We start from the raw sequence: 13,031 nt of genomic DNA, 5'->3' as shown, positions 1-13,031 counted from the left end.
GCTAATTATAATATCAAAGTTTGACTAAGTGGTAGCCCACTGAATTGGACAGCAAGCTTACACAGTGTGAGAGCGTGAGATCCTCATCGATTCTTTCCCTCCATTACACTCTACCACATCCCTATCTCCAGGCACATCTAAAGACATGCCAGAGGAGAGAAGAGGAGGACAGAGAAGTCAAAAGGACCATAGCACAAGTAAAATATGCCTAATATCTTAGGGCAAAATAATGTATTTTCATAAGGTTAAGGGTGAAGTTGTTCAACGCAAACTAATAATAACAAAGCCTGTAATGGCTTTCTGCCACCCACCACCCAATGTTAACATTGCCTGATAGCGTGCTGTTACTCATTCAGTAATAATACAGTGTTAGCTGGTCCTGAATAGCTGCTCACGCTTGACATGCTTTGAAGTATTTGCTTGGGTAGCTCCTCTCTACTGGGATTTAAACAAAGGGAGACATGAATTCCAGCATTCAGCTTGTCCTTTCCTTCCTGCATCTCCCAACTTATACCTACTCTAAAATACAATAACAACCTTATCACAGGCTGCTCTGTTCACTGTAATAGGTAGGCTAAGAGAGCAAACATGGGTTTCAGTGATTACCTGCCCAGTACAGGAACATAGATTGGCAAACATTAGCCTAAGAACAAACCACTTCATTTTTGACAGGTATTACAGACTACTGAGGAAAACAAACCAGCCTTCTTCCTATTTTTAACTCTCTGATTGACACAGTGCCTGCTTCAGACTGACTGCAAGCCTGACTGTTGGACGCTGTGCCAATGGAGTGGGGGAGTACTCACACCTCTGACTGCTGCGGGGCAGGAGGAGGGAGCCAGAGGCAGAGGCGGGGAGGGAAACGGAGGCAAAGATGAATCCCTCGAAGGCAGGGGCCATCCTTTCAGTGGTGGATGCCTGCTCACGCTCTCTGCATGCTTCATAATAACGTCGCTGTAGCCATGGATATAGTGAGGCTGAGCTGAAGAGAAATGCTTGAGCCTGAAAATGTGTCCATTTTGCTTTTTTTCTTCCCTCCAAATCATTCCTCTCTTAAGGTATTGAATCCGGTTCAATGTTAGACTAGTGCAACTCAAACCACTTGGACCACTCCAATACCAAGCTAAACTCTCAGTGGTTGAGTAACCGGTTCATCCCCTCTTAGCGTATGCTGTCTCCCTGAGGCACAAGTCACATATTTTTCTAAACGTTGAAAACCCTCAAAATAAGTAGGAGTGTCACCAAAACTCAAACACTTCTTGATCATCTATAGTTTATACTGCACTCATTTCTGACATGGATCATAGATTATTATTAGCCTTAAAGAGCAAACAAACAAAAAACCTCACCCTCTTTTTCTGTCTTATGTGCAAAACATTGTTTCCTCTTTGGAGAAAAAATCAGAGTCCCAGATGCATGCACGCTAAGGCAAAAAAGTTGTTGTAGTTTATATTTGTGCTATACCAGTTGTTTTCAGTTGTTTTGTGGTTTGTCTTTTTTTTTAGTGAAGGCACAGATGTCTCTGTAGCAAATTTTAGCATGCTGACATGGTCTTACTTTTCTCAGTTGACTTCTGCAGACTTATCCCACAGATTCCCTGGGGTTTCTGGGGTCCGCAGTGTAAAAAAAATACCCACTGCACTATGCAGCAGCACAGAGCTGAGGCTTTGGTGAACTGTGGTTCTGGACACTGTTTTTGCAGCAATAGTAGAAAGCTGAATTCTAACCTCTTTGGGTGGGGGAAACCTTATTTAAAAGCTGAGAAGGCTATTGTAGTTGGAAGTTAAGGTTTTTCCTTTCCTCACCAGGAAACACTGGGAAAATGGAGAAAGTGATATCATTAGGGTTTATCGAACCTAGATAATTTAGGATAGTGGGAAAGTCTGACAAAATCTATTGCTTAATGTGTTAGGTTTATGAGCTTGGCTACATGAGTTGTTTAGGGGACTGTTAGTGTGTAAAAGGTGAAACTGGGAATTTAAAAGCCTAATAGCTATTTCTACACTTGTGTTGATCCTGTGCTTCTTCCCTGTTATGCCACGTAATCTGCATATATTATAATGCATGTAATATTTATAAATATTCTATAGTATGGATAGAGTTTAATCCGATGATCTGCTGCCATATAGCTTAATCCAGTTTGGAAAGGCCAGCAGAAGACACTGGAACTAGTACTGTGCTGGCTGTCCCCCATGAACTATCAAGCATTTTCCCCACTGCTTTTCAGCCAGAATAAATAAATCAGTTCTTCATTTTCCCCCATTGGTGCCAGCTGTGGTGTCAGAGAAACATGCAGCTCTCAAAGAGAACAAGTGCATCTCCCAGGCTGGAGGCTCACCAAGGGACGATGGCTGGACAGGGCTACCCTGAAAGCTTTGGGGAAAGGTTTCCCCTCCCACCAGCTTTGGGGGGCAGTGAGCCCATGGGGCCTGCCAGTGCTCTCGGCAGAGGCTGGATGGAGGATGCAGCGAGTCCTGGCTAGCTCACTCCTGTCACCCCCCCCCTCCCCCGCCCCCACCGTGAGCAACTTCCCAACTGTCCTTTCCCCTCAAACGACTGCTTATGGTTTGCAAAGACATAAAAATGCTGGTATGCTGCTCACATGGTCAGCAAACAGCCTTCCTTGTTTTACAGTTCACACTCAGAAGTAACTCTTGGAGTGGGAACAAGCCACTGCAGTGCATCAGCTGCGCTGGAGAAATGCTGCACGCTCTTGCCTGGTGGCTCTGCAAAAAACGGGAGGTAGCTTCTCGCCCTGGGGAACAGGGCACTTGTCTGCCTTTGCGTGTCATGATGTGGGGTCTGGAAAGCTGCCTGCAAGCTCATCTGGCCATGACGGCAGTCTGAAGCCTCGCAATCAGTCTCTGATGTCCTTTATTGTCCTTTTCCTACAGCTTGCTGTGTTACTGTCATGCTGCTTTTTACATGAATGGTGTTGGTGTGAATTTCATTGTGGAAACTTCCAGCTATCAGGCTCGATCTTGATTGTTGTCTCAAATTGGTATTCCAGTGCCTCATTTCAATCAACATCTATTGCTAGAGGGTTTTTTTAAGAACAAACAAATATTTAGATGCAGGCATTCACTCACTTGTAGAATAATTTATCTGATAAAGATTTGGCTTGCTATTTTATGTCCTTCTTCCTCACAAGGAAGGGTATTACGACTCTGTAAAATTTGCCATGTGCCTACTCCCAGTGTAGAAAACACAGCATCTGAGAGCAGTAATAAACCAACTTTTCCTATCCATCTTCTTAATGGCCCTGTGTTTATTCACAGGTCTGAGATAAAGTGATAAAAGGTTTCCATTGGAAAGTGTTGGCTCTTTCAGCAGACCAATTTCTTTCAGCATTGTAAACAGTGTACTCAGAAAGAAAGTTATGCACACTTTTTATTCTGCTGGTACCTAGAGGAGCTTCTAATCTTTCCTGCCATTACTAATTCATGTGGGCTTTTTTTTCTTTAACAAGCACATAATAATGCTTAACCAGATCCATAGTTCCCAAGCTGGAAACTGCCATTAATATCAGTGATGACTAAGCCCTTCTCAGACTGTTGTCATGTTTCTGTTCCTCCAGCTCACCACTAGAAATGAGCGCTGAGCTCAAAGCATTGAGGCCAGGTTTAAAATATGGCATCATGGTACTTTTTGCTGTGATCGGGCCTGGCTGGTTAATTCCTCTGATACTGATGTGATGTCAGACACCGGAAAATGAAGGATTCACATATACTCACTTCTGTTAAGAAGTCTTCAGTGGGATGTCACCTACGGAATGAGTGGAAGAACTCAGACCTGGATTATTACTCTGCTGGACCAGTATGTGTGACTTCCTGAGAGCAGTTTACACTCATGGGGCCATATGAGGATCTCACTCCCATGTAAATTGTGTCTGCTTTGAAGTCAGGGAAATTCCATTATCAGGGAACAAGTGTGAGATCAGAATCAACTCTGAAGAGTTGTAATCCTCCTACTAAGAGGCAAGCATAGGGATTTTATTTTTCAGAGCTTGCTGCCATGCAAGCCGATATGTTTGCTTGCACAATTATGTTTTACTACAGCCATACAGGGACTACTACAGCCACTACATACAGGGACTACTGCAGCCACTACATATAGCCACTACATACAGGGACTACTACAGCCACTACAGCTACTACAGCCACTACAGGGAAGGGAGTGGTGATGTTCAATGCAGGCACACACATATAAAAGCTGAGGGCAGGTGCCTGCAGAATATTGATAACAGAATAATGCTGGTTGACAGAAGAGTGAATGTGTAGCAGCAAATCTCTGAATCTCATTCACATGCACTTTGAAGGCCGTTGGCATGGCGGGTTATGGAAATGCGAAGTATCATTACTCTATGGTTCCTGTTTTCTTCCTCCTGGGTTTTTCTTTCAGATGAAACACTGCACATGTGCCAAAGAAAAGCACATCAAGCAACGAAATGCAGCATAAAGGCGGGGGTTACCTTTTCATATTTTATTCATATGTGAGAGAATTGTGAGAGAAAACGTGTTGCGTGAGAGCACATGAGGGAAGATCAAAGTCACAGTGGCAAAGCCTGAGACTCAGTCTGGAAAGGTTAGGTGCAGTGCTGTCCGAACAGCCTGTTTAAAAAGCAGCAGCTCTAGGATGGTCAGAAGCTCCTTACCCATCACTGAGTAGCTAAGCTTGAATCCTCCACCACCTTGTTCCAGCACAGACAGCTCCTGGCAGGTTTCCCTCCTTTATACCTAGTGTGGGAGGCAGGAGACTCCAGGTCAAGACAGCATATTTTCCAGACATTTTATAGCTCTGCGCCAGGGATTCCCGGTTCCCGATTGCTCTTCTCCCTTTCCTTAGCCGTCCTGTCAAATTTGACAGCTGGGAGATTTGAGGGAGAGCTTTGTTCTGCCTGCCCATATTTTATTCTCATTTCTTCTCCCCAGAAACTCAAGAAAACTAAATGTCGAGCTCCTCTCCCTTTTCAGACGACCATGGCCAATGCAAACACCAGGTAATGGCTTCCTCAGCTGGAGCTCCTCCATCTAGGCAGAGCTGTGGCTGCTCGCTGATGTTGCCCCACGGGGAGGGACCTCTCCATTCAGGGACGCTGGTAAAGCCATTAGGAGCACCACGCCTGCCTCACTTTAACTCACCACAGATAGATCTTCTGTCAACATGGGCAGTGGATATAGATTAGATCATCTTCTAGATTGTTCTAGGGCTCTCTGGGGCTCAGGCCAAAGTAGCCTGTTTCGAGAATCATTTGACCGTAAAGAGCTTTTTAAATATCCTTTCTTTTCCGTGGGCTTTGCTGGGGGGGCAAAGACTGTCCTTTAAGCTGAAGCACCTGCTTCTGTGGTGCTCTCTTCAGGAATTAAGAATGGAGATTTTTATTTTATGCCAGTAGTGTGATGTAGGATTGAGCTTATCGTGCTAAAATCAGCTCATTTTTTTCTGAATTATGCTCTAGAGCTCCTTATGGTTTCTCACTGCTAAACAAAACAGTTGTTCTGACCGCCACGCTTGGCATCCCACTGGGGTGGGTACGTGCCATTGCTGTCCCTGGTCCAGCCCCGGGCAGGCTGAGGAAGTCCCAGCACCTGCCGGGGCCGGGGGCTGTGCGCAAAGGGCAGCCAGCAGCCCTGCAGCTGCGGTCAGTTGTGAGGCTTCTGCCTTCCCCATTTTGCAGCTTTTATAGCCAGTGAGAGGCAGTGGGTTGCCTTGCTAAGAGTCAGTGGAAATACTGAACGAGCTGTAGGACGGTAACAACAGCGTACGGTGTGAAAAACGAGACCGTTAAACATGCTTGCAAGCGCGACGGTGCATCAGTGTCACTTTGGCTTTGAAATGGGTGATGTTGCAGAGCGAGGCATGTGCCCTGAGAGCTGGGGCGAGCATCCCAGGGCAGGCGCCGGCAGCTCTGCCGCTGTCCTGCCACCCGCCAGATGTGAGGACAGGTGGGGGGACGGGGGATGGCGGTCCTTGGCTCGGCCTGCAGTGGGGGTCTCACACATCCGGGCTGGCTGTGTTTCCCTCCTGGCTGCATGCAGCATCTTTTACTGGGGAAAGAGCTGCTGGTACAGTGCTAAGGATCTCCCTTCATTTGCTGGCCAAGTGCTTTGTTTCATAGAAGTCACAGTAAGAAAGCAACAGCTCGTGTTGAGAGAGAAACTGAAAAAAAATGATGGGTTGTATTGAATTTGGCACTGGCTTGCAGGGTTTGTCAGGAGGAGGGATCACAGGGCTTGGCTGTCATTTTGTCTCATTTTCTTGAAGCATGGCACTGTGTAAGTGATTGAAGTATTGATTTATTCCTGCTGCCACCATCCTAAAATATAAGGCTAGTGAGAGAGCTCTCACTGCAATTTACGATCCCTTAAAAGAAGATCAAAATGTGATTAAAAAAACTCCAACAACAAATCAGAGGAAAGGGAAGACTAGCTGCCCGAGAGGCAGGCAGTCTCTTTGTACCCATCTCCCTCCTTGCAGTCAGGCAAATACCACAATCTGACTGTGGCTCCTAGACGAACGGGTACATTCATTTGCAGAACTCATCTTTCGTTACGCAGGATTTTTGTACTTTTTGCAACCCAGAAAGTTTGCTTGCTATGAGCCTCATGATCTGACATGCTAGTGAGAGAGGTTTTGCCTTTAGCAAAAGAGTTTCTTTTGGCCAAACTGAAGGTTGTCTGTGTCAGCCCATTCCCACCCAGCATTTTCACCCTCCCACACGCAGCCTTGATGACAAGAGGAGTTTCAGAGTGTCTTGCTTCTCCCAGTCCATCCATTTGCATGGAAGTTTCCAGGGTGTCTCACAGCTACTTGTTTTTTTGACTGTGAGGAGTCTTTCTAGCTAGTACGAGTGATAATGACAACAACACTGGCACTATCACAAATGGAATTACATTGAAAGAGTAAAAGCCACTATCCAAACTACTTGCAGTGAAATTGATTTCTTCCTAGAATTAAAACACAAGACACTCTGCAGGCATGCAGATAAAGATGGGATTTTAATGATACCCACTATGATATACTGTAGAGATAATAATGAACTCCTGTTCCTAATGACTCGGGTACAATTTTCACTTGTGAAATATCTGTCCTTTTGTACCTGCATTATGAGGAAATGCACAGCAAACGCCGTGAGGGAGATCTGCTTCCTGCCCTGCAGAGATCCCAGGAGAGGTCCTCACACAGCAGAGCAGAGAGAATAAACCCAACCATGCTATTGCTTTGTGGCACTGGCTACAGCATTTTGACATAGGTTGTCCTTTCTTTGAACTCTTTCTGAATAAAATCAGATCCTTCTCCCAAACATGACAGTCAAGTGTCTTCAATACAAGACAGCACAAATTTCAGGACAGTGTCAAATCATAGTATTGTGTGATTTTATACAGACCAGTGGCTCCCAAAATTTCTGGATGAAGAATCAGGATTCCTCCAAGGTCACGAGACATTTTTATCATTATAAGAGCTGTGGTTCTGTAGACCAGCTGGAGACCACTTGTGTTAACCCTACATCATGTAGAAATCTTTGTCTCCACTTCCATAATTGAATAAGGGATAATATTTACCTGCTGTACTTATCTTGTGAGTATTGTAAAGATTCATTCATCCTCACACTGTGCAGCACTTTGGAAACTGAGGTGCTATGTCCACATATGAAATACTTGAGTACACCATTATTTTTTACACCAGATAGATTTGGACAATATTTTTAATGGTAGAGCTTAATATATCATACAATGCAGAAGGTGAGTTGAGGTTCATGGAACACTGTGCTGCTTCCTCTAAGGGTTCAGGACCTGAGAGTGGGAACTGTAGAAAAACAGAGTGAGGGAGTACAAATGGAGCAAGTTAAGATCAAGTGTAACCTTTCTTTACAGACACTGTCTGCTGAGGAATATAGTAGGTATTGGTTCCTCACCATTATTTTGAGCAGCACAGTTTATACTATTTTTTGAAACATTACTTAGATTACAGAACACTTGGAGCAGCAAAGACCTTGTGCTGTACCCAAGAGCGCTGCAGAGCCCAGTGGGGTGCTTTCTCCTTGTTTTGACTCCCTAAGGACCACTGCAAGTCAAACACGTCAAATTATGATAATTGTAATAGGATATGGCAGAAGTAGCAAATAATGTAAAATTCTTTGTATCAGGTTATTTCACTGGAATTCATTTTTTAAATCTGCTGTTTAGAGCTGAAGGGCATGAAATATCAATTCCTTTACTTTAATTTGAAGATTTCAAAGGAAAAGTTATTGCAGTGACACCAAGGTTGTAAATACCCCAGTATGAACTTCCTAGAGAGGTTACAACATGTAGGGGAGGCTTCATTCTGGAAAGCAATATGGCATTTCTCTCTCCCAGATGGGACACAGTGAAGGATGGATAATTGCTCTCCTAAAGGTTGTAATCACAGTGAGACTGGGACCTAAAGATTTACCTTCTGCTTGTTGTTTTCCAACAGTCAGCTAATCCTGTAGCGTCAGGATTGATTAACTTTTGCATATATGTGCAGGAGAAAGTGAACATGGGAAGAATTTTGTCCTTGCACTTACATCGGTAGGGTTTGCCACAGCTGAAGCATGGTATCCCCAAGGCCTGAGTGCTGCTGGCCCGTGGTATCCTCTGAACACAAAAAGCCATGCCATACCCTGGAATTTTTTGCATTGGCTGTAGGTTAGTGGAAAAGGCAGCATATAAAAGATAGTTCAGAAGCTCATTTAATTCTGCATTAGTAATGTCATTGCTCAATCCTGTGGGAGTGCTACAGATCCTGTGCAAGCTCCTATTCCTATGTAGGGACATGCCTTTAAGGGACAACACCAGTTTTTCATCAAAGGTTTCCATATTTGGGTAGTTATGCTGCTGAAGCCAGTATAAATAAGGTTCCAACCATTAAGTAGTACTACTAATGTACCTGGAAATTTTCACTTTAAATTGCCATCCTAAAATCTCATATGGGTTTCTACGTGACCAGCCTGGGAAACTGCTGAGCAACCAGCAGCTCACATGGGATAACAGCAGATCACATGGGATGTGATCTGATCTGTGCTGTGAAATCAATTGCAACCTTGCAGCTGCAGGACCATCTGGAAAACACACACAGATAAACTACTAGCGGCTTTTCTATTTTGTGTCAGTATTTGGAGAAGTTCAGAAAGGTCATCTTTCTTGTGGTGCTGGAAGTGACAATATTTCCATCTGGGGCCAGGGGTCCCAGAGAAGCAATGTCTCCTAAGTTGCAGTGATGTTTCCCTATCCCCAAAGTCAGGTGACTATTTTAAAAAGTGACTATTTAAATAGGTGACTATTTAAAAGCCAATTTACAGGTCAGCAATGCCATGGTAATGCTTTAGGGACATGGAGAAGTGAGACATGGGTGTGTTTCCCTTTGTTCTATTAATAACCACTGAATAGCTTTGAATTAAACATTTCCTCATACTGTGAGCAACGCCATGAAGAAGCTGTGCTGCTGGCCAACCTTAAACATCAAAGTAAAGGTGTCTTAACTTAATTGGCAGGTAAAACAGACAGCAGGTGACGAGATGTTGCCTGCTTTGAAGATAACGATTGAAAATCATAGCTCTTTGTGTCAAGCTAACGCCCTTCACTTTACCTCCTCATGACTCTGGTTGAGATGACAAAAGGGAAGGGTAGGAGCTTTCTGCTCTGACAGCTACATCTGAAGAGCATCCCACCCTCCTGCCTCTGGAAGATGAGGAGGATGCTGTGTGGTTAGTATTGGAACTACACGGAGGCAAGTTCATCTCTCCTGCCTTGGACTTGGGGTTGCTCTAAAGGCATAAGCTGGTTGTTTCCCCAAGGAGGAAAAACACTGAGTACTTTTATGTTTTATGACAGGAGGCTATTCGGTACTTTCTTATGAACACAGAGCTTAACCGAGAGGTAACTTTTGTCAGTTAAACCCAGAGGGAGAGATTTTAAAAATAGCTGAAGAAAGCTGACCCTGTACATGCAATTTTCCGAAGAATTAACTACTGATAATGAGTTATGAATATCACTGGCAGGATTAGCCATTGATTACAAGAGAAATAAATATTGATATAAAGTGAATCAACCATAGAAAGCCCATGCTCCTTATTTACTTTGGATTTAACTTATCTTACCTCCAAAAAATGCAATCAAAATTCTTCCTACTCTTTGGGTATTTGATTTCAGCTTTCTGCAAGACTGTAATGACTAGCAGGTAAATACTGCAGCTTCCAAGCAGGCTCGCACACATCTGAACTACCATAATCCCTAAGGTGGACACATTTCAAAGATTAGTAGAAGTTATCTTCAAAGGGTAAACAAGGAAAAGGACTGTCTTGAGGCACTGAACAGCACTTTTGCTGGAGTAGGATTTTACTGCTCAAGATTGCTTTGAAAAACAACCCTTTATTTTTTAAATTCTAGCTATACTTTACAGAATAACTCAAAATGAAGGTCTTCTTAGATTTGTGTTTTTCATAGTTTGTTCCATATAATGCACTTTTGCCGCAGAGTTATTAGCATCAATTATTGTATGGAAATTTTGGCTGGACATGGTAACACTTTCCAGCTGCACACATGCCCTGTTAAGGATCTGATTCAGTCATGAGGACAGGGTAAACACTTGGCATTAACACCAGTTCAAGTGAACTGTCTTATACTTAGTTCTTATACTGTCAGCATAGGAACTAGGTAAACATGTGACAAGATATTCTGGTACATTTTTACATGGAGTTGAATAGGAGAAAGGTACCTATGTCTATTTTAAAAACAGATCGTGCAGGCAACATGTGGGGTACTTCTGAAAACATTCTCTGATCTTCATTTGCGCAGACCCTCAGAGCCCACATGCATGCTTCTCATGTTAATGCCTTCCTGGTGCAGAGGTCAGGTTATAAATGCATGTCGTTAATTTACTTGCACAGTCTCTGCAGTGCGGCTAAATCTGCATCAGAGCCTGAAATGAGTGATGTAAGTGATCACATTGTATCAAACAGTGTTGGGAAATTTAAACAAAAGTTTTCTAAAGTGAAAAATGTGTATTTATTTTGCTTTTTACTTTCCATTACAAATTTGTAGTGATTTGTTAATGCTGTTTATTTTAACTGCTCACTGAGTCCTTGAGACTGAAATATTCTTTGCAAGCCTGGAGTAGTGAGAGCAGCAGCACAAACCTAAATCCTGACAATGTCCAGTAGTTTATTTGATTTATACAAGCTAAGTGGCATTTGCAGCATATGTATGAGGGTGAAGCTTGCTCTGTGGTAACCTAAAGCTGCCTTTGACTTACAGTGCACCTATATGATCAGACCAGTTTGTTGTATAAAAAGTTACAGTGTAACTCATATCGAAACAAGCCAGAGATTAATGTTTCAAACACAGGAGGAAAAGACATAGCTGATTAAGAAATTTAATGTCCATGTAATTATGGTTCTTGCCAGACTGAGATGTCCTAAAAGAGTATCTCCAGCGATACTTCTTCTCTGCTCACTTTACTGGATTAACATAACTAAAAAGGAAAGAAAAGGAAAATAGTAATAGAAATGACTTAGTGATTCTTTTTATAAATTAGCACTGCACAAGAGCTTGCTTTGTCTGGTAATACCAACCTACCTGAAAGTGAGAATGTGTGGCTGTCACCCTCATACAGCAGCTTTGGTTTTCAGTTTCATTGAAATGCATCTTATGGTTCCTTATACAAAGTCGAGTCCAGGAGAACTACATATGACTGCTCTACCTGATGGCAGTCCTCTGGGGACTCTTTTACAATTAGATACATTTTCAAATGAACTCAAACAAAGAAATAAGGCAATTTGCTGATACTCTGCAATGCCTTTCTTGAAATAAATGGAACAGATGCCACCTTAAGGCCCGAGTTTTATTAATTGCTTTATAAAGCATGCTTTTCTTTTTAAAATACACTCTCTGCATTGGCCTGCTGACCCTGGGAATTCAAACCTTATTATTCCAGTTTAAACACTTGCCAGTGCTTAGACAGTTAACAAAGCTAAAGCCTCTTCCAGCTGAACACCAGATTCCCTGGGGAATCCAATCAGGCTACTTTATTCTGGTCTTTTAAAAAGTCAGGTCAAATAGCTGTTTGAATTGTAATGATCTCCATGTGAATTCTGGTTTTGATAGCAATTGCCGATATCCTCGTAGCTTCCAGACAGATGTACTAATTGCATATCTTCTGTCATATGCAGTGCAATGCTGCTGTTGATTTTTTACTCACATCCAAACTTTTAATTGGGTAAACAAAATAAATATGATAACCATGATCTGTGCTACTTCAGTGAAACTGATACCTACTCTCCTGCTACACTTATTAGAAATTTTAAGACTTGTGACTGGATAGGTGGTTAAAAGGTGCTGTCTATATCCAGAAAGCTGCAGTGTGGAAAGACCCAGAAGGAGCTCTTGAGTCATATCAGCTGCAATTTTCCTAGGCATGGTGTGAAGAGCAATGTCACAGAAGGATCCTGATATGGCTATAGCAATCTTTAAGAGCTTCTCAACAGACCGTACGGGTGAGAAAGCTTTTAATCCTTCTTTTTTTTTTTAGTATTTATTATTTGGTTATTTTTTACATCACTCCATCCTGCCCTTTCAGCCAGCCAGAAAGTAATGGAGGATGAGCAGCAAGGGGGCATTCAGAGTCTGACAGTTTTCACTCACTAGGTCAACCTTACAGCCTTGAACACAGGAGTAATCTATTTAAGTCACTATGGTTATGCCTGCTCCCAGCAAGGTTAAATTTTTTTCACTTTTTAAAAATTATCTAGCTGTATCTTACAAGATTTCCTTTAGCAGTTGTCACCGTAGTAACATTCTGCTAGATGGGAGTCTAATCTTCTGCAAACAATGAGAATAGCTGCCTTTCTTTATTCAGAAATTCTGCAATTTAACTATATTTCCAGGAATATAATGTTATAGTTCCTTTTTAAAGGGTAAAAATAGATATACTTTTCTCTTTTTGCTTTTTCACTGTATTTTGCCTAAATTTTTTCTGGAATACCTGTTCTGTTACCTCTTCAAAGGAGTATT

The sequence above is a fragment of the Ciconia boyciana genome, chromosome 4 (assembly GCF_034638445.1).
Source record: "Ciconia boyciana chromosome 4, ASM3463844v1, whole genome shotgun sequence".
In the NCBI taxonomy this organism is placed as follows: Eukaryota; Metazoa; Chordata; class Aves; order Ciconiiformes; family Ciconiidae; genus Ciconia; species Ciconia boyciana.
This window is presented reverse-complemented; position numbering follows the sequence as displayed.